The following is a 23001-nucleotide window of genomic DNA, read 5'->3' as shown; positions in this document are numbered from 1 at the left end:
TGCGAGTCCCTAGTAACCTTGGAACTAACTTAACATTTTCCCCCAGGTCTGGTCTTAGCCTCTCTCTAGGCTCCGCTTCCTAAAGCCTGCAGATCCCCAAACTTTTATTGTAATTATGGATCAAAACTCTGTCCTTGATGCCCGTGCCCTCTCTGGATGCTGCCACCCGTCCCCCCTCAAGTGGACCTGCAGCCACCCTGCTGCTCTGCCCTTCCCGACGCCCACTGCCCAATCACCCCAGCCAGAGGCTTGCAGAAAGGAAACCAGGAAGTCAGCCACCGCTGCTGCAGCAGTAGCTCCACGTGGCTGATTTATAGCTGGATTTTTTTTTTAATCTTTTTTTTTCACAGGGCTCCTTAAGGAGGTGGATTTGTAATCGAAAGGCCCAGGTGAGATGTGCAAACACCACAGAACTAAAAGAGGACTCACGTGGAAAGACAGTATTACCTTTCCTCTTGAGCTTAGAAAGCTAAGTCGACTAACTAACTCACCATACCATCCTTGTTGATGGAGTTGTAAGTTCCTACTCTGGGGAAAGTGGATTTTAAAATGTTACACACATGCATCGTTGCTTCTCTCACAGCTGATTTTTCCAGGAAAGGATATTGGCAAATGTTTAGCTACACGCCTCTCCCTTGTACATTGTGCCAAAGATGTCAATCACTTTAAATCACAGTCTACAGTGTGTGCCATACTCCTAAACTACTCAATTTGTCGAACAAATGCTTTTCGGTAGCAAGCTTAAGGATGGTGTAAATTGGCCTTTTCTAATCCTAACATTGCCTTGTCTGCATGCATTTTGCTTTAAGAACGAGTGAAACTTGCTTAAGTCTACCTGAGAGTGACCAACATTCTATATACTGTTGTTCAGGTGCGTTTTTCTATTGAGAAGATGGCAAGCTATGACTATGAGCACAGCTGGGCACATAAACAGCTGAGAAGTGGCTCTCGTCACTGAAGTGATGTGAGCCACCCAACTGCTGTCACTATTCTAAGACGACCCTGCCACCCCAACTTGAAATATGAAAGGCCAAAAAGTTCGAAATTGATGAACAGACATTTGGTTGTAAAAGCTGGTGTTCCTCTGAGTTCTTCACTTTGTTTAAGTGAACCTGGAGGTAGGCCTTAAGACACTCGCTTTTCTCCACAGTTGCTGGCAGGCAGCCTTTGTAGAGAACTCTTTAGAAAATGAGAAGCTGCGTTAAATGCCTGGGTCAGGAAAAAGTCACACTTAGCCTCTCTGAGCCTAGAGCCCTTATCTGCCAAAGTCATGATTATAACACTTCACAATATTGTCAGGAGGAATAATTGAGGCCACGTGCATGTGCAAATATAAAGCACAGATAATGTGAATGGGGAAGCCTTGGTGGTGATGAGTATAATTCTTGCGAACAACACAGCTGTTACTGCATGTAGGGATGGCTCCTCTGAGCTGTTTCTGACTTGTCGATCCTTGGGTAGTGGTCCCTGAAGAAGAGAGTAAAGACTCACACCTAATGGGAGAGGGAGAGTATGAGCAGGAGGAGCAGTGGTCTCTGACAAGTTAGGAGGTCACGTGGGAGTGGCGACATGGTTGCCTTTGCCTCCGAGGCCAGCTGGGGCCTCCCAAGCAAAATTGCAAGGGAATAAAACTTCTGAGCAGGCAGTGTGTGCACAATGGTTCACGTTTGTCTTTTAAGCTTTCTAACGCCTAAGATTAGTGTTCTTTGTTCGTCGAATTCAGAGCAGGTTTTCTCATCTTGCCAACACATGCACAGTCTTTGCCAAATAGTATCATCACCTCATGTTTATTATAAAATGCTTTTAGGATTCCACAGGTCAGAACCTAAAAGTTTGGTGATTTTTAAAAATCATCATCCATACAAACTGCTAAAGAAGATACCCTCCCGCAACAGCACACACACACACGCACACACACACAACACACACACACACACACACACACACACACACACACACACACACACACACACGGAACTGTGCCTGGTTTAGGGCTACACTCTCCTGGGGCTCTTAGCAAGCTCCCTCATCCTGCACCCAAGCTGGATGTTCTGTTTGTAAATGCTAGCAGGTGCCTGCCTGCAGGCCTTTGTATGGGAATCTCCTTTTCTTTCTTTCTTTTTTTTTTTTTTTTTCTTTTTTTTTTCCCGGAGCTGGGGACCGAACCCAGGGCCTTACGCTTTACCACTGAGCTAAATCCCCAACCCCCGGAATCTCCTTTTCAAACCTACAATATCTTCTGACACCTTAGCACTAAGCTTCACAGTCAGTTACAAAAGCCTTTTCTACTCGATTCTGTCCCTCTAAACCAAGATAATTGTCTAGGTACCCCACCTTCCACCCCATCTCTTCCCTAATAATTATCACTATGTTGCGACAGCTTAATTCCTCTTGAGAGTAAAAAGTTACACGACACTGGGGACTTTGTCTATGGAGTGTATTGTATTCCTGTGTCAGATGTGTAGAAAGGCTTTAATATTTTGGGTGGAACACTGGCTAAATAGTTGGACTGAAAATACAAAGGGGAAATGAAGCTCTGAAGAGGGCTTAGGAGCTCATCACCTCGATTGTCCTCTTCCTGGAGGCCGTTTTCGCAAGAACAAAATATTGGATTCATTTCATTAGATCAGTGATTGTTTTCCAGTAGTCACTACCGGTTGGTAAGCTGTCGTTTGCCACCGACTTTGTTGATGGTCTACTGTAGCTACTCAAACCGAAAGAGTCACAGTTTCAACCTAAATCCGATATCCCCCTAACATAAGATTACTATTTCTACCATAAGCTTAATAGATAATTCCTATGTTGAACTCAATCCGGAATGAAATATTTGTCAAAGGCTGCCATTTGATGGGATTAATGGTCTCCCACAGTGTTTTGAAGGCTAAAATGTTCATTGAAAGCTCTCTCTGATTTAATATTGTAGAATGCTACCACTTCACAGCTGGGTAATGTTTAGAGCACCTATGATATAGAGGACTCTTCTGACTTAGTCACTTTTAAAAAGGTAATTGAAACGCATTTTGTCTTTTTCAAAACCTCATCACCAGCTCTCTCTCTCCCTCTTAGAATTAATCCTGAATTAACCTTGGTTTGTCACCGATGACTTCTGTGAGCATGTGTGGCTTTGTGCCTACTTAGTCACTACCACTTTTCCAGCTTAAATTATAGCCATGCCATTTTCTGTTCTGAAACAGCTCAAGTTCCTTCTCCCTTGTTGACCTTTGAGCACATTACTCCTTTTTCTAGAACAGGCTTTGGTAGTTGTTACATCAGCTGCACCCATAAACTGTAACCATTCAAATTTCAGTTTGTGTGTCAGGTTTTTTCAGAAACTTTGTCCTCACTGGCCCTCCCCTCCCTTGCCAGGTTAGAAGTTTCTGCTTCATGGAAGCATGACCTGGAAGAGCTCAGCCTTAGTATTTCTTCAACTGTCACCTCAATTAGCCAACATTTTTAAGGGCAAGGACTGGGCTGTCATTTAGTATTGTGTTCCTAGGATGTTGACAGTGCAAGACAGACTCAGCGTGAGAGAGAGAGTAGGTGGGAGAAAGTATATCTCATGCACTTACTGGTAAAGCATTAAAATTTTTGGACACATCTGTAAAATTAATATCTTTAAAGACTAATTAAACCTGAGTGCTTGCATAAAACCGTTATGTAAGTCAATTTTTCTCTTAAAGAGTTGGGAAGGAAGGGCACATTGTTCTGTACCTCATCCAGCCAGCACGTGACCTCTCACTCCTAGATTAACTGATGGTTCTATCAAACTAACCGTCTGTTTGCTGGAGTGAACATACATTGTTCAGAATCCTGTGGTCTTTGATTGAGAACCTGATACCTACAAAATGAGAAGTAGTAGCCTGTCTTACTGATTCCAGTCATCACCATGGTTTTTAATGAAATGGTTGAAATGGAAAGAAACTCTCAGTGAAAGGGCTAGAGAACCCACCCTGCCATTTAGAGATGGTGGTTTGACGAGACTTAAATTTCTAATGCCCTTTTGCAGATTCCCAGCAAACTCGGGTCTCAGCAGAATGGTTAAATGGTCAGAAGTCATCACCACGGAACTTTGTCAGTGTATTACTGTAAACCCGGTAACATAAACGCCTTCATCAGTGAGCAGACAGGTAAACAGCTGTCGGTTTATTATCACATCCCTCCAGAGGTTTTACTTATTCAGCTCTGCCCAGAACCTTACTGTCTTTAATGGGCAAATCTGAGACTACAAGACAAACCCTCCTCTGTGTTCTTAATACTGTTAATCTCTTATACACAGAGAACAACTGTTCTACAATAAGTGAAATGGAAAGAAACTATGTCAGTAAATGGGTCAGAGGCTCCACACTTGCAATTTGTAATATGAGAGCTATGGTTATACTATATTGTGCAGAGTCCTGGACTCAGGATCTCTGGAGGAATGGGAAGGCTGTTGAGATCCGGAGAGGAGGGAGGGTCGTTCTGTGCTCTTCTCTAAGCTGATGGGAACAACAGAAGACACGTCACACTTAGCCTCACCTTTGGAATGTTTTTGATTAGTTTTAACAAGAGTTGGGTATTCTTAGTAATGAACTATTCCTATAAGCCCTTTTAGACATTTCAGGGGAGATAAACAGAGCTGAATACAAATAAGGAAATCCGAAGACAGACTGCAGAGAGATTCTGCAGGAAGATTATCCCAAATCCAGGAGTTAGAGGTTGGACAAGAACTCATTATCCGTTGATTCTGCCCCTCTGCTGTCATATGCTGTGCTGCGGCTCACTGGTGTACAGAAATCACCCTTTTTTCTCCAGCCATTTTTTCTATGAACAATGAACAAGTATATTTTCTCTTTTATTTGAACACATGGCTCTATATTAAGTCACTATTTGTAGAGTCACACCAGGGACTTGTAAGCCAAAAGTACTTACTGCTCTAGGGAGTTCAAAATACTGCCATTCAGGTAAATGTACCTTTTTGGCATATTGCAAAGAATTTCAAATTTTGAATTTTAATTACATTTCTTTTGTGGAGAGCAGTCTTTGAGGACTTGGCCTTTTGGGATGGCTTCTGTTTCTCAAACCACAGAAAACAATTTTTAACAAACTTAATCCTTTTCTGTCATCTTTTATTGTATATTAATAGCTATTTCTATATGTTCAAAACACTTTTTGTGTACGTATCATGTGGTAGCCATCGCTGTAGACAAGTGGGGGGACATAGTAATAAACTAAAAGAGCAGTAATCCCTGTCCTCATAGAGGCAGATAATAACTCATGTGCAAACCATTCTATATTGTTATCAAATAAACTGCTACCTCACCTGCATGCCAAGTGCTGTTTGAAGAGTCTGTGAAGATTAACTCACAGACTTAGATCGTACATTAGAGAATGCATCTGATGGGCTGAAACCAAGCAAGGGAATGTGGTCCGGAGTGCTGGATGGGTGTGAAGAGTGATTTCAGTTTTAAAAAGGAAGTGTCATAGAGAAGATAACTTTTGGACAAGCCCTGAATGGGGATTTAAGACAAAGCACCACAGGAGATAGCATCAAGCACGAGGAATGTCAAATGGAAAGACCCTAGGCAGGAGTGTCTCGTCTCATACAGTATGGCTGACAAGAAAGCCTTGGGAAGCTTACTGCAGAGGTGACCACAGCCTTTGGCTTCTGAGTCTGGCATGGAAAACAGAAAAGCTAAAAAGCAAAGATTATCTAGTTGGGAAGGCTATCCGACCAATCCGTGTAAAAGACTCCAGAAGCATAGCCTGGGATTATAGCAGCAGTAATTGCACTAGGCCAGACCATGGCTACATTTGTTTATTTTTCAACTCTTATGGTTCCAAATAATTTAGTTTATTGTGTTGCTCCTCAACTGTAAGCAGTTAAATTAATAACCTGTAAAGCAACTCTTTAAATACTCTGGCAAAACACATTATTTAAGGAAACCATGTAAGCTATTACTCAACAATTTAATTAAATGTCCCATGCAACGATGGCACGCTAGATGCCACACTCAACGGATCTGATGAAAACAACTGAAAATGCCAGCAAAATGTTTTCAAATTTAAAAAAATTGCACCCATGAGATAATCAAAGAACATTAAGGTCACACACTGAACAAAGGAGGATACCCTCCCCCATGTTTATATTACACGGTGTGGCAGAGTATGAGTCAAGCTGAATGTCATTTGTTTTGCATTTATGGATTATGAAACAAAACCATTTATTTCCAAGCTGACACCGGAATGGAAAGCCCAAGTGTTCTGTGAAAGGCTGTGGAGACTCCCAAGGTGAGAGAGGAAAACTGTTCTCCTGATTTCTTGAAGAGGAACTTCTCTCTCTACCCATACCCACACCAGGATTTAAGGAGTCAGCGCCATGACTGACCCTCATGCTCTCTGTGGTTAAAACGCCTGCCACCTTGACAGAACACTCTTAAAAACAACCATTCCGTTAATAGCGAATCTGGTTTTCTGTGCTTCTTTTCAATCTCATTTTTCATACAATGTATTTTGATATACCCACCTCCAACGAAAAAGCACATATACACAACCATGGAATTGCTTTTTCTGCTGGCCCTAGAGTGTGGTTGATATACCCAGTATTCCTTCATGAAGAAGGCCTGATTTCCCCCTCTCCCAGGAGCTATCACTGGCAAATAACATCATGCGAAGGGGTTGGACTTTGTGTCTGCTTCCTTTCTCTGTGCTGGGACTTTGTCCAGCTTGAGTTTGCTCAGGCCCGTCTTAGTCTGTGCTCAGCTGTTTTGTGTATGGAAAATGCTATTTTGGGTTTACCCATCACCTCCAGTTCTTACAATCTTTCCACTTCCTCTCTGCATAGGTCTCTGAACCTTGTGTTGGGGGTAGTAAAGACATATTTACAGTTGAATTGTGTGTGTTTGTGTGTGTGTGTACAGTGTCCATGTATCTCTTGCTTGCCTACCTACATAGACCTAACTTACAAATCTGCCCGCCTCTGCCTCCCTAGTACTGAGATGAAAGGTTTGTATTCCCACCCCCAATTACAGTCTATGTTTAAAACTGCATCATGGGGCTTAGCAGTTTACAGCACTGGGTGTTCTTCCAGACGTAGGTCCAATTCCTAGTTCACGACCATCTGCAACCCTAATTCCAGGGCCACTGATACCTTATGACCTCTGCACTCACCAAGTCACCAGGCCCACATGTGGTGCACAAACATATGAGCAGACAAACATCCAAAAATAGTAAAAAACAAAACAAAAAACAAAAACCCATCTCTTCATGCTTTGAAAAAAAATACTGTTCTTGTCTCTTTAAAAGTCACATTTGAAATCACTGAGCACTGCCCTGTGAATTCAGGCAGCAGGAAGAAAACAGCGATTTAGAAATAGCAGTTATAGCTACGGACACAATAGAAACCACATTTAAGACTTTTTCAGGAAATGAAAGAACTCTGAAAATACAAGTAAAACTGAGAATACACTCAGATTCTAGAAAAGAAAAGAGAACCATGAGGCTTATGGTTAGGCTGAACCGTAGATTCGAACTATTATCAAACCCTTTCAAAAGGTTTCTGGAGTCCTGTCTCCTCTAGTGTTGGTTTCAGTCGCCACCAATCCTCTTATCTCTAAAAAGGACGGAGCCATTCAAAGTTTAGTCTGAGTTTGTTTTCTCAGTTTAAATCTTTTCTTGGATTAACACATGATTCACTTACATTAATAATTTACACACCTGAATTTCTGCGCAGTTTTTGAGCATTAAAGATCCCATAGGACATTTGGAAGCCTCTTTGGTGCTTGAAGTTAACATTTCCCCAGTGTAACTCGATTTTCCCATAAAACCTGCTCTTCCCAGGCTCCTGACTCAGACATCCCAGCGGAGAAGGAAGTCTGGGATAGAGCTGGGTGCAGGATAACCACCAGGAAAGATGTCAGACAGCTGAGCACAGGTAACCAGCCGTGTGGTACAACGTAGGTTAAAATAAATGGGGTATTTTAAGTTAAATCTAGTCAGAGGAGAGCCTAACTATATAGCCAAGGTGTATATAAATTATATTTTGAATGTGAGTCATTTCTGAGAGCATGGGGCTGGGAGGAAGAATGGTAGCTAACATTTACAGTCTCCCATCATTTTCTTCTATATTCTGGGGCCTCGTAGTCCAGACCTTGATACTTAGATTGCTTGTTCCCACGGACTCCCTTCACCATGTTTCGCCATGTGGAAAACATTCTAACCTCTATTTCTTTTCCTTTCCTTTTCCCCCAAGACAAGGTTTCATTACTCTGTAGCCCTGGCTATCCTAAAACTATGTAGATCTGGCTGGCCTAGTGCTCAGAGATCCACCAGCTTCTCCCTAGTGCTGGGATTTAAAGTGTAGAGCACGCTACTCTTTCTTGTTTCTTAAAAACCATAATTTCTTGTGTTACCAGAATTTTTCTAAAAGTTCCATCACATTTCTCCAAGGGGAAAAAAACGCTTTTATTGGTTTGCCCTTAAAGGTGGCAATTCATCACATCCTGGAAGGCACAACCTCAAAGCACTAGTACATGTCATTGCCCTGGTTAAGTACATCTTGGAAAGCATACGTTCTGATGGAGTTTTAAAATTTCATTTTATTTTATAGGCGTCTTGCCTCCATGTATGCCTGTGCACCAATTACAGGCTTGGTATCCACAGACGCTGGAAAGGGTGCTGATTCTCCTGGAGCTGGAGTAACACATGGCTTGTGAGCCACCATGGCGGTGATGGGAGTTGAACCCAGGCACCCAGGTACTCTGGAAAAGTAGCTAATACATCACAGAGCCATCTCTCCAGCATCTACTAACCCAAATAATTTTTTAAAAAGAAAGACAATGGTGTAGTTCAAAAGAGATTTTTATATTGCTCAAAATTACCCGTGAAAGAGCATTATGTACAGTAAATACCTAATACATATGCACCGGTTTAATCAATATGCTGTAGACCAGAGCAATCAAGTACTAAAATGAAGGCATTATGGAACCGTGCTTTCCCTAGTGATTCTGTCTAAAAGGCCATAACTGGCAAACGAAAGGCACATTTCCATCTTATAACTCGCAAAGCGCACTGGAAGTGTGGCATGGGTGCTGGTGAGGTAGCTGTGGTAGTACTTTCTGAGCGTTATTCATTGGAACTGTTCACAGTATTTTCATTCATGGTTGAAGTTGTGATAGGCTATTGTTTTAATATTTTTACTTCAATAACAACTTTGTATTAACTAAAATTTAGCTCTGTGCTAAACAGCAATACAATGGTATTATTTTCTACATACATTAAAATTAATGTATATAGTTATAATTAAAGATATTTGTGGTTCTTAACAATCATCTTTTAACCTCAAGTTACCACAGCTTGGGAATAACTAACATATAACATTGTATTTTTTTGCTTAATGTCAATTTGAGTTAAGCCTGTATGGTTTAGGGATTACAAATGATGCCTGGTTTGGCTTCTAGGTTTTTGTTTGCTCTCTGTTTATTTGGAGGTATTTGGGATTAAACACAAAGCCTTGTGGATGCTAGCTAGGCAAGCCTCCTATCTCGGAGTTACACCTCCTGCCCACTGTCGTCTAGTTTTATGACATATGATCTGATTTCATGGATTTGTGTCTTTATGGAAGTTCCAAGTATGAATATTCTCATAGAAGCTATGCAGAGTGGCCTGTTTTTTCTTAAATAATCAATACTTTTCACCCACCCACTTCCAGTAGAAGTTCACTAATAAAATATAGAATATTTCTATTTTTCCTACTACAAAACATGATGATTTCAGTAATATATGAACAAGGTATGTGTGTGTACACGTGTGATTCTGTAGTGTATGCATGGATGTGTGGAGGCCAGTGCTCCACGCTGGGGTCTTCCTTAGTCTCTCTCCACCTTAATTGTCAATATGACAGGTATTCTCAGTGAACCTCAATCTTATTAATTCTAGGCTACTCTCCAGCAAGCCCCCATACAGCATTCAGCTTATATGCATGCATTATTACATCCAACTTTTATATAGGTGCTCCAGATTCAAACTCAAGTCCCCATTCTCAGAAAGCACTTTACCAACCAAGTGAACTCAACAGCTCCCTGGAACATTTAAGAAACTCTGTGTGTGTGTGTGTGTGTGTGTGTGTGTGTGTGTGTGTGTGTGTGTGTGTGTGTGTTGTGCATACAAGTTTATGTGCACCATGTGATCAAGACCAAGGGATGTCAGATTCAGAATAGGTTTGAGGCCACTTGATATGGGTGCTGGGAACAGGAATCTGGTCCTCTGAAAGAGCAAGCAGTAAGCATTCTTAACATATTGAGCTCTCTCTCCAGGACCAAGAACACTTTTTTAAGTTCAGCATTCTTGGCTTTGTATATAGTCTAGAGTTGAGTTAGTGATATAACTACTCATGCCTGACATAACCCTGATCCCACAGAAATCATTTATTTTGTACTTTGGATGAAAATTTCTTTGTGGTTGAAGAGAAGCTTTGGATTCTGAAGCATTTAGAAAGAAGAGGACCTTTTAGAGTCTAGAAAAAAACCTTAGGATACAGGCTTGTTTGAGATGATTTATGGGTTGTCTGAGAGTGCGGATGTGGTTTCTAGGTTATTTCTGGCTTTGCGGTTACTATGATTAAGTCTTACTCTTACAGGCAAGTAGTAAGGAAAAGATGGAAGCCAGATAAGACAGGATGAAGCCCACAATTTAGTAACCGTGATCCCTTACAATTTATTAAACCAAATGACTTAATGAGCTCACTGCGTAGGATAATTGGTAAGATTTGTTTTGCCTGAAGCTTTAAAACAAAAATATGAGCAAACCCCCATCAACTAAGGCCTTGAATGATCTCATAAAACAGTAGCCAAATGGTAAACTTACCATTCATTCGGGCATAGCCTTTTGGAACGAGCCCTTTCCTGAATACGGATGACCTTGAACACTAAACTATTACTGAAAGTGAGGTGTGACTGAGTTTCTACTATGCATAGTCATTCCATCATATGATTCTATCTTAGGGTGTGTTTCAATTATTGAAACAAAAGTCAAGAGGAGTTGGAAAGGATTCCCAAGTAGGAATTCCAATATTTCACATTATACTGGTCAGAAAGTGTAAATTTATTCTTCCCTTCCTTGATATCAGAAAGAAAAAGTGTACTCCAACAAGATAAAGGGGGAGTCAGGAAATGGGAAAATGAAGCACTGTGGATCCAGGGACCTTAGGAAATGGTCACATATAACCCAGATTTACATGTTTGAAACACCATAATGTGACCCCTCCTCACCACATCAAGCTTCATGGATTGAGTGCCCTTCTGGAGTATCCTACCAAATCTGTCTTAATGCATGCTTTAAATAGACGGATTCCCGTGGGTGTTACCCTCCAATGCCCATGGCTTTCGAAGTGGGATAGAAATTATAAATAAGAGACAGTGAATTTGCCTTCGATTTTGACTGACCTCATTAGACTTGAACCACAGAGAGCCACAAATGTACAATTCCGTTTTGGTGCTGAAGTATAACACTTAGAGTTCATAAATAAAATAACAGAAATGATTCTGTCTTGCATAGACTGCAGGAAAACAACAGACAATTGTGCGTCTTGGCCTCGTCCACTCAGTGAGCTGGAGAAATCACCTAAGAGGCAGATGAGAAGACTCGGCCTATTGTACCTTGAGCATTTTAGGCTGTGCATCCAAGGGCAGGCCTCACAGCTCTGTGGAAAGCCCGTTGGCCCAGAGTTAGTACATTCCGCCATGTTATGTCATGAGCAATCTATGATGGTGCGAGTGTCTCCATTCACTAGTTGTGATATGAGCAAAGGGAATGACAGTATCTAGCCAGAATTTTTGAAGAAGGAAACAGACTCAGAAGAGATAACTACACCAAGCTGATAATAGGACTGAAACTGATTTCTGTGGACTCCCGATCTAAGGATAACTTGACTGAGTTACCTCTTTCAAGGTGAGACATGACTAATTTGTTTAATTACGTGTAGACTGGACATGAGTACTGGAAATGCAGTAATGTATGAAACAGAAAAATTATATTTTGTATGAAGTCTATAAGCCCAGAGACAGGGCAGTTGCTAATTTGCAAGATGAATATTACGATAAAAAATATTTATGATCACGATCCATGCGTTCTAGAGGTACTAAGTGATACCTAATCTCTTAGGGGGAAACCAAGGAAAACCTTGGAAAAAGTAGTGTTTAAGAAGATACTACCAAATTGATAGGTACGTATTGGCCATGAAAGAAGATGAGGTAAGGAAGAACATGCAGAACATTTGAGAAGAAATGAGTGTGTGTGTGTGTGTGTGTGTGTGTGTGTGTGTGTGTGTGTGTGTGTGTGTGTGTGTACTGCTCAGTGTTTTAATAAATAGCCAAGTTGATCTGGTGTTACATCCAGAGTAAGGAGAGAATTTGTTTTTTGTTTTTTTTTAAGTTACTGTTTGAAAAAGATTCAGAACTTGTTTCAGTTTTCTGTTGACAAATTGTCACTTCAAGCTGTGTGTGCTTACCATAATTCAGACATCGTACTGTGGATATAAATTGAAAACACTCTTCCTAGCCTCTGAGAGGCTTACAAACAAGTAGTAACTATAAATACATGAAATCCATTGTAGTAAAATGTGATAGGAAAAAAAGGGGCGTTAATCTAACTTCCAATGGGATTCACCAACCCTCAACTCACAAGTCAGATGGGAACTCAGGTCCCCTGTGAAGATGAGACATCTTCAGTGGTCTTGAGCCTCCGAATTGTTGAGGTTTCCCATAATATGGGGTGATATCTTACCCCTAGGCCCTCTCCCAGCACAAAACACTGGCCCTGGTTCTGAAACCCTACTTCCTTGTTTCTAAAATCAGTCTTTCTCCACTTGAAGGGTGGAATCAGAGCTCCTCAAGGAAGGAAGGAGAATAACGCCCAAAGCTAGTATGCTTGACAAAGCAATTCATCCTTCCAAACTTGATGGGAGCAGAGAGAGGCCCTGTCTCTATCTCTTCTCTAGTGGATCCTTTACACATCGCCTCCTGCAGTCAGACTGGAAAAAAAGGATGGTGAGAGGGGAAGGGGGGATTAATGTGTACAATTCTATGAACAGTTCCTAGATTGTCTCCGTCTGCCAGGAACTGAAAGGAATTCATAGCTTCTATTTTTTTTTAATTCTAATAACATTATTTTACCTTTCTCTTTTTTCTTGGAGAGGAAATCTCATGTAGCCCAGGCTGTGTGGCAGATACAACCACTTACTGTTGCAGTAAAAATTAAAAAAAAAAAAAAACAAACCAAAAAAAACCAAAAAAATCCTTTCTTTTATTGTGGTGACTTAATTGAGTTCCAGAGAGTGTGTGGTGCCGGCCATGGAATTGAGACATGTGTGCCTGGCGTGGTGGCAAGCTACCAAGGGAACTGTGAGTGAAGGTGGGGTAGCCTGGCAGGGTGCCTCACTGGAACGGCTCACGGACTGCCTGGGTTAGAGAGTACGGGGTAGTGTGGAGCCACTAAGATAAATTAGTGCTAGTTCCTATTGCCCACCCTAGTGAGAGAGTGACCAAGGTACTCATGGGAACTGTTCCACCTTTTTTATTTTTGCCACAACTTACCACCTAATCATCCTTCCTCCAACTTCCCAAATGCTAAGATGACAGTATCCTTTGTTCTAATGACATCGTTTTAAATAAAATAGCTGAAATCCAATATACTCCTGTTTTCTTCTTGTAGAATGTCCAAACAGTATGCCTAGTAAAAATGTAAACATTAAGAGCCACTTCCTGTTTGGGGAATGGAATTTTCCATTAAGAAAGAAAGAAAGAAAGAAAGAAAGAAAGAAAGAAAGAAAGAAAGAAAGAAAGAAAGAGAGAAAGAAAGAGAGAAAGAAAGAAAGGAAAGAAAAGAAAACATTGTATTCCAGAAATCAAACTTTCAGTCAGAGACATCTTTAATGTGATTTGACAGTTCCCTATCAGCACAAGTTAAAAAAAATCAAGCAGTCACTAAATTTCAGAAGACTTTGTTAGAATCTCCAGTTGCTTTTCATTTTAGTACCAAGAACACTTGTAAAACTTCTTAAATGGAATGCCAATGCAGAGGAACTTTAATCCAGCAACATGGCGGCTTTGGCAATAGATCACATCCAATGACCTTCTAGAGCTATATGATCTGGCTAGAATGCAGACATGCACTGGATTACAGTATAATATAGCTGGAATACGGACACACTCTTAGTATACACCTTTACTCCCAAATAATGGTTAGATTCGTTTTGTAGAAAAAAGCAGCAGCCATGTTTGAAAGTGGCATGTATCATTGATTGGCAGGATTAATATAGTAAAAATGGCCATTTTACCAAAAGCGATCTACAGATTCAATGCAATCCAAATCAAAATACCGATCCAATTCTTCAGAGAGTTAGAACAATTTGCAAATTCATCTGGAATAACAAAAAACCCAGGATAGCTAAAACTATCCTCAACAATAAAAGGACTTCAGGGGGAATCACTATCCCTGAACTCAAGCAGTATTACAGAGCAATAGTGATAAAAACTGCATGGTATTGGTACAGAGACAGACAGATAGACCAGTAGAATAAAATTGAAGACCCAGAAATGAACCCACACACCTATCTATGGTCACTTGATTTTTGACAAAGGAGCCAAAACCATCCAATGGAAAAAAGATAGCATTTTCAGCAAATGGTGCTGGTTCAACTGGAGGTCAACATGTAGAAGAATGCAGATCGATCCATGCTTATCACCCTATACAAAGTTTAAGTCCAAGTGGATCAAGGACCTCCGCATCAAACCAGATACACTCAAACTAATAGAAGAAAAAGTGGGGAAGCATCTCGAAAACATGGGCACTGGAGAAAAGTTCCTGAACAAAACACCAATGGCTTATGCTCTAAGATCAAGAATCGACAAATGGGATCTCATAAAACTGAAAAGCTTCTATAAGGCAAAGGACACTGTTGTTAGGTCAAAATGACAACCAACAAATTGGGAAAAGATCTTTACCAATCCTACAACAGATAGAGGCCTTATATCCAAAATATACAAAGAACTCAAGAAGTTAGACCTCAGGGAGACAAATAACCCTATTAAAAAATGGGGTTAAGAGCTAAACAAAGAATTCACAGCTGAGGAATGCTGAATGGCTGAGAAACACCTAAAGAAATGTTCAACATCTTTAGTCATAAGGGAAATGCAAATCAAAACAACCCTGAGATTTCACCTCACACCAGTGAGAATGGCTAAGATCAAAAACTCAGGTGACAGCAGATGCTGGCGAGGATGTGGAGAAAGAGGAACACTCCTCCATTGTTGGTGGGATTGCAGACTGGTACAACCATTCTGGAAATCAGTCTGGAGGTTCCTCAGAAAATTGGACATTGAGCTACCTGAGGACCCAGCTATACTGCTCTTGGGCATATACCCAAAAGATGCCCCAACATATAAAAAAGACACGTGCTCCACTATGTTCATCGCAGCCTTATTTATAATAGCCAGAAGCTGGAAAGAACCTAGATGCCCTTCAACAGAGGAATGGATACAGAAAATGTGGTACATCTACACAATGGAATATTACTCAGCTATCAAGAACAATGACTTTATGAAATTCATAGGCAAATGGATGGAACTGGAAAATATCATCCTGAGTGAGGTAACCCAATCATAGAAAAACACACATGGTATGCACTCATTGATAAGTGGCTATTAGCCCAAATGTTTGAATTACCCTAGATGAACAGAACACATGAAACTCAAGAAGGATGATCAAAATGTGAATGCTTCACTCCTTCTTTAAAAGGAGAACAAGAATACCCTTGGCAGGGAAGAGAGAGGCAAAGATTAAAACAGAGATTGAAGTAACACCCATTCAGAGCCTGCCCCACATGTGGCCCATACTTATACAGCCACCAAACTAGATAAGATGGATGAAGCAAAGAAGTGCAGGCAGACAGGAGCCGGATGTAGATCGCTCCTGAGAGACACAGCCAGAATACAGCAAATACGGAGGCGAATGCCAGCAGCAAACCACTGAACTGAGAATAGGACCCCCATTGAAGGAATCAGAGAAAGGACTGGAAGAGCTTGAAGGGGCTCGAGACCCCCTATGTACAACAATGTCAAGCAACCAGAGCTTCCAGGGACTAAGCCACTACCTAAAGACTATACATGGACTGACCCTGGACTCTGACCTCATAGGTAGCAATGAATAGCCTAGTAAGAGCACCAGTGGAAGGGGAAGCCCTGGGTCCTGCTAAGACTGAACCCTCAGTGAACTAGACTGTTGGGGGGAGGGCAGCAATGGGGGGAGGATGGGGAGGGGAACACCGATAGAGAAGGGGAGGGGGAGGGGTTAGGGGGATGTTGGCCTGGAAACCGAGAAGGGGAATAACAATCGAAATGTAAATAAGAAATACCCAAGTTAATAAAGATGGAAAAAAAGAAAGAAAGTGGCATGTAATTGGGGGGCAGACAAAGTGACAAATCAGAGGAAGATTTGACAGAATGAGTCAGAAACAGGATACACTCAACTCTGAGGACAACAACACAGGAAAGAGAGGTGACTTAAAAGAACAGTGGAAAAAGAGGGAGAGGGAGAGGGCGTAGTTTACCTGGACGGGACAGATTTAGAGATTGGTTACAGGTGAAGACAGAAGGAGCCAGATTAGAACAGATTGCCAGAGTTTGTTTGAGGCCAAGAAGGGCAATTCAGTTGGAAGTAGAAAGAAGCTAGTTTAAATCATTCAGCTTGGAGAGGAGTTGGCAGCCAGACCAGGTGCAGCCAGAGTTCAAAAAGCACTAGAAAAGACAAGTTTATTGAGCAGTAAGCCTCCAGGATGACAGTTACATCTAGCAAACAAAGTTAAATTTATTCCAACATGAAAAGATGCTTGGTTTTATTTAAAACATAAGACATTAGAATATCCACTATTTTAGTGATATTATTCTATAAACATAGACTAATTTGCTCTATTGAGAATTAAATCATACAGTAAAGTTTTCATAGCCTGGATAACTGCATGGGATAATTAATACTATTTATTTTTAAATTTTCTTTGCCATTCATTCCTCTCATCCTTTATTTAAAACAAATTGAGGTTGCATTTTATTAGTATTTCCAACTAACACTTGTTGAAACAGAATTGTATAACTTTTTTCTGGGTATATTTTATATACCTTAGTGCTACACTGTCTCACATCATGAATTTTGCTTAAACAGCCTTTACTGTGCTGGGGGTGGGGAGGCATTTCATATAAATATCATTCTTTGTGGACAATCTATAATGAAAAAATAAAAAAGACATAAAAGTTTTGGAGAGAAACACTTCAGAAATATAGGAATAGGAAAGTGTGGGTGGTATAGATAGGTTTACAAAATGAATCAAGATTTATTTACAACCAAAATTGAGGCAAATGGGTTTGTAATCAATCACTACAACCTGAATGAAATAGTCACATAGTCTAAGGAATGTGAACGTCTGAATCAGACATGTTGTCCTGAGGAAACAGTTGATTGGATTTCCTTTAGCTCATCATTAAATAACATTTTAGTCATTTTATCTACCCAAGTGACTAGAACTAGCTCTATTTCCTAGGAATAAATCAAATAGATGATTGCAAGGCAAACCAATCATGTCTGATTTCCTAAGTCATTTAATGTTCAATAACAAAAAACAAGTCAACCAAGGGGTAAAGAGCTAATGAGATGACTTTTCTTTTTTTGGCTTCTTTAATTTTGATATCTCAGCATCCCAAACCAGGATTCTGTATTCCATTTCTCTTTTCCTCCGATGGTTATATATAACGATATATTCGATTCATGGTATTATGATTCTAAATCTTGAAGTACAGGTTATTTTACTAGATGTATTTTTAAAAAGGTTGATTGTAAAGGTGCTGAGAATGGGAGGTCACACCTGCCCAATACAGGCAGACATTTTCAAACCTATCCATTTTGAATATGCACACTTATACTTTACAGAGTAACCTCGACTTGTATTTACTACAATTCCCAAGGCTAAATTACAGGTGATTTTTATAACACCACAACCTCACTCAGTAATTCACAGCATACGGCACAATCCAGGCCTTTCTCTGGCTGCCTAAATGCCAGCTTGGAGGCAGGAGGGCCCTAGCACTGTGAGAGCGACACGGTTATAAGACTGAGTAGGGCAGACTTGACATCTGCCTCTGCCATGACTATGATTTGGGGTCTGATTGTAATCGGAGCCTTACTTTTTTGCCTTCATATTTTTTATTCCTAAATTGCATATAGTTATTGCTTACCATGTATGGTATAGAATTAGTATAAGTGACACACAAATGTATACATGGAACAGAAAATAAATAAATGACAAATCGCAAGCTTTAGTGTGCACTTTCAACAAACTACATTCAGAAATGAAAAAATAAAAAAGGCAACAGAAAATTTATGGGGACTTTGGGACAATGGTAACTACAAAGGTGGCTTAAGTCTTCTTCCACCAATTCAGTTCTAGGACACCCAAACACTGTAGTCTCAGCAGCCAAAACCTGCCTCTGCCTTCCAAGTTCTGGCATGTGCCACCACCTTCCAGCTAAAAATATGTCTTTAATTGAAGTAGAGTTATAATACTTTCCCTCCCCCCCCCTTTCCTCTTACCTCTTTCCAGCTCCTTCCTCAAACTCCTGAGGTCCTCCCACCTCAAATTGATAGCATCTTTTTCTTTTACTATTACTGTAACACAATATACATCACATATACAACCATATCTATCTATCTATCTATCTATCTATCTATCTATCTATCTATATATATATATATATACATATATATATATATGTCATGCTGAGCCCATATTTGGTGTGTGTGTGTTTTCATGGTTTGTGTGTATGTGTTTTCATGGTTCGACACACTACATTGGACAACCTACAAAGACTCAGTTTGTCAGATCACCTTGTTAATTTGTGTTACATTTTATCTTATATTGCATTTACTAAGTTGGAAGAATAACATACTTAACTGTACCCGAGTTTCCTGGAAACCTCCTCAGAATACAAAGAAGAAGGAAGGGCCAGCTTTTGTTCTCAACCATTCTAATTCTATTTTCCTATATGATGTAGAAGTTACAAAGCTTTCATCAACAATTACCGACTGCTTTCATTGTCCTCATGTGGGAGTTCTAAGAGACTGTTTGAAATGAATTCAAGGAACAAGAAAGCGCATAGTGCAGCCTTCTATATTAAACAAAAAACAAAACAAAACAAAACCCAAAAAGCCAGCAGAAAACTATCCACTTGCTCGATGTGCACCCAATAGAGTGTCAATACAAACAAAACAGGTACAAGCTTTAGAAAGCCTGTAGGAATCCAGGGGACGGGGACCAAAATTAGGTTCTTTGGATGTGCACAGTACAAAGGAAGTCCTGTTTGTAACAGGACTTTTTTGAATGGCAGACTGACTACACTCAGTCAGACAGTTGTTTATTAAGATTTACTAAGACACTGGTCCAATTTACAAGGGCCTCAGAAATACCACATACAGCACAAACCATAAATGCTCTGTTACCGTGTCTGTTCAGACCCAGGAAGTCACTTACTAAACAAATTACTAGACAAATTACTAAATCTGAGTATGTTTATCAACCACACTACCTCACAGCTTTCTCCAAAAAGGGTCCAGTAATCAATCTTCATATTAATTAATGCCATCTTAGCCACTGAACCCTAGGTGAAACAACCCACATCATTTTGGACTTAACACAGGATGTATTTTTTCTTTAATCAAATCCCTCTATTAGAAGCACAAAATGATTTACTTCTTTGACATTAGGAAAGTGAAGTATCTAATTAGAGAATATATTCCAGATTTATGATGACACATGACAGAGACTCCAAGAACTTCCTAAATTTAATGCACTATTATAAATTACACAATGGATCACATTAGCATAATTGTCAAAGTAAGACACCGAGTACCTTAAAGGAATGTTACTCTGGGAAAGAGTGTAATTAGTAGAGAGGGCTCCCGCCCGTCCCGTGGTAATCAGTGTGGTGGTTTGTGAATCCCACACCATCTCCTCCTCAGTACATGGCAGAATTAGATGTGCTCTGGGAATTAGAGGTAGCAGGTGATTTCTTTGGCTACAGACCTGTCTCTCTCGCCACATCCATCTTCCCCTTCGAGCTCTGTGATTGACAATATATAAGATGGCATCTGGTTCCACCAGCCCGGCTGCCTGAGTGATTACAAAAGGCAGAGTGTTGCTTCCAACTTGCTACAGAAATAAAGTATATCAAGAAATAAATAAAATTTGCACATCAGGATGCTGAGGTGTTGGACTTTGCCAGTGTCCTAACCCAGCCTGTCTTGTCACAGTAGTGTACCCAGGAATACAGAGGATCAATCCTTGAACATCACAATCAATAGTGACATAAAGACAGGCCCTCTGTCTCCGTTCTGCTTTTGTTTTTGAAAAGAAACTCTAGTAGTTGCTATGAGAAAAACATCACCAAATTGGGCCAATTAACTGCGTATTCTCAGAGATGTGGTGGGTGAAAGGGAGGGCAGATGTTACATTGTGAGAACACACAGAAGCTGAGTGCTGGCCATGACAGGCAGTCTAGAGCACATCCTTCTGCATGTACTTCTATTAAAACTAACGAGGCAAAGGCTCGTCTATTGTTTAAAGCAATGTATTACTACCCGTTTAGGCTCTGATATTTATCTTCCTGATCAAAAATAAAAAAAAAATGAGCCAAGACAGGAACATAGGAGTTATTTTTGTCGTTTTAAAAAATTCAAATGCAAATGTAGATGCCATTGGCTCCATTAAAAGTCACATTGTTTTTATTTCCTGAAAGAAGGGATCTCATTGTTCTTGTTCAGAGCTGTATTTCTAGAATTTAGAATGGTACTCAGACCAAGTGGATCAAAATGAGCACTTCAAAAATACAATTGTGCCTGCATTTTAGATAGAGGTTTTCATTAGTTACAAGGTCAAAACAAGTACCAGTCTGGTGGCTTCCCCCAAATCCAAACACCATGATAGGTTATAGCAATAGAAACATCAGACTGAGGACAAAGGACTAGAACTCATCCCAATAAACCCTTATTTGCCTGAAAATGGACACACAGAGACCATGCACTCATTACCAAATTCTATTGTAATATGTTTCTAAGGTTTTTTTGAAAATACAATTTGGTACCAGAAAATGAATAATATTTGTAAGACATAAATGAGTTTTTTTAAAAAAGAAAAGGGGGGTTTCTTGGTTACTCTTGGGAAAAGAATCTAACATTATATCATAAACTATGGGCTTGTGAGATAGCCCAGCAGGTAAAGACACTTGCTGCCAAGTCTGATGACCCAATTCAATCTGGGACCCACATAGTGGAAAAAGAGAACTGATCTCAAAATATTGTCTTATGATATCCACATACTCACTGTGGTACACACACACAACACACACACACAACACACACACACAGATAAATTAATAAACAAATAATTTTTAAGGGGCTAGCAAATTTCCCTTAGATAAATAGTCCCTTATTTCCGGTACGAGTTGATATTTAAATGCTGGTACTGAAAAAAAAATGCAGTATTGACGACAGTGCACAGGAAAGAGGACTGTTTTTCTTCTTTAAGAGGTGCCGTGGTCAGGAGAGAGCGTAGAAATGTATGTGATGCACACATATACAACGGTCATGACCTCCACAGAAAACAGAACCGTTTGCCTGTGACACGGTGGGAAACACTGCTGCATGCAGAGAAAATGGACTCAGCTCCAAGAGGGGGCTTAAAGCGACAGTGCAAGGAATTATGCCAATCTGGCCCCTTAATGTAAGGCAATCAGTGTATATTAACTTGCTTAATCTGGTTAATGCTCTATAGATGGTGAGGCTTCCTGGGTCTTTATTTGTTGGTTTTGTTTCTTTCTTGCTTGCTTGCTTGTTTTGGTTAAAGAAACAGACTTAGACACTTACTAACATTTCTAGGTTTATATAAACTAGGGCCAAAACCCAAAATCACGTGGCTCTCTTTTGCAAAACAGTAAGGATTTAATACAGATGTAACTACCTTCGAATGTAAAAGAATGTCACGAGGCTTGGAGAGTGGATGTTTTTCACATCCTCAGAGGTTGGTCTAGTATGTATGTAATTAGCAAAGAAGAGAGAGTATTTCAGGGTAAGGAAATCTGTTAGAATTTTTTCTTCGGGAATGATGTTTTAATAAGAATCATGGGAAAATTATGTAAAGAGGTGTTCTCCTTCAGGGAGCCTGTATGGGTCTGACCCCGGTCCTCTGCATATCCGTTATGGCTTAGTACCTTTGTCTTCTTGTGGGACTCCTGACAGTGGAAGCAGGGGCTTTCCCTGAGTCTCTTCCCTACTTGTGGGACCCTTTTCCCTCTACCGGATTGCCTGGTTCACCCTGATGTGATGGTGTGTGCCTGGCCTTACTGTAGCATCATATAACATGCTTGGTTGATGTCCCTGGGACATCTGAGGGGTCTTCTGAGGGGAAGATCTGGGATCCCAGGGAGAGGGGAAGTGGGGGGGGTATTAAGGAGGAAGAGGATACCGTTGGGATGTAATATATGGGAGATTTTAAAAATGAATTTTCTCTTGGGCTAAGGGTGTGTATATACTGGTGAAGTGCTTATCTAGCATGTGGGAAGTCCTGCATTTAATCCCTCGAACTACAAAAGACTAGGCACGGTGGCACACACCTATAAAGCCACCACTTAATGAGTAGAGGCAGGAGGATCAGAAATTTGAGGTCATCCTCTGATATAGAATGAGTCCAAGGACACTCTGGGATATATAAAACACACTCTTAAAAGGTTAAAAAAAAAGATAGGGTCAGCAACATGGCTCAGTGGTAACAGGGGCTGCTACCAAGCCTGATGATTTCAGTTCAATCCCCAAGAGATACATGGTAGGAGAAAGCAGAATACAGTAAGTGATTCTGTGACCTCTCCACACACACTGTCACTTATGTGTCCACACACATGCATAAAATAGAGCATATATGCATATGTATGTATG

At 40.4% G+C, this 23001-nt stretch overlaps 1 protein-coding gene and 1 long non-coding RNA gene across 7 annotated transcripts; one reads left to right on the top strand and one right to left on the bottom strand.

The window, feature by feature from the left end:
- Erich1 (glutamate-rich 1) overlaps positions 1-23001 on the bottom strand; it is a gene marked incomplete at its 5' end in the record, with an annotated part of 52793804 nt that overhangs the window by 44788225 nt on the left and 7982578 nt on the right.
- On the top strand, positions 21-16402 carry LOC148000526 (uncharacterized). Of its 7 annotated transcripts, XR_015639807.1 has the most exons (9): positions 307-389; positions 872-1118; positions 2924-3004; positions 4007-4127; positions 8585-8730; positions 11530-11922; positions 12136-12196; positions 12845-13019; positions 13684-16402. It is a non-coding gene; the product is annotated as an uncharacterized LOC148000526 (long non-coding RNA). The 7 variants fall into 7 exon arrangements; XR_015639811.1 differs by lacking the exon at positions 872-1118 and having other exon boundaries at positions 351-389; XR_015639812.1 differs by lacking the exons at positions 307-389; positions 872-1118 and adding an exon at positions 6212-6267 and having other exon boundaries at positions 2411-3004.

This window comes from Rattus norvegicus, chromosome 16 (assembly GCF_021556685.1).
Source record: "Rattus norvegicus strain SHRSP/BbbUtx chromosome 16, alternate assembly SHRSP_T2T, whole genome shotgun sequence".
NCBI classification, from domain to species: domain Eukaryota; kingdom Metazoa; phylum Chordata; class Mammalia; order Rodentia; family Muridae; genus Rattus; species Rattus norvegicus.
This window is presented reverse-complemented; position numbering and strand designations above follow the sequence as displayed.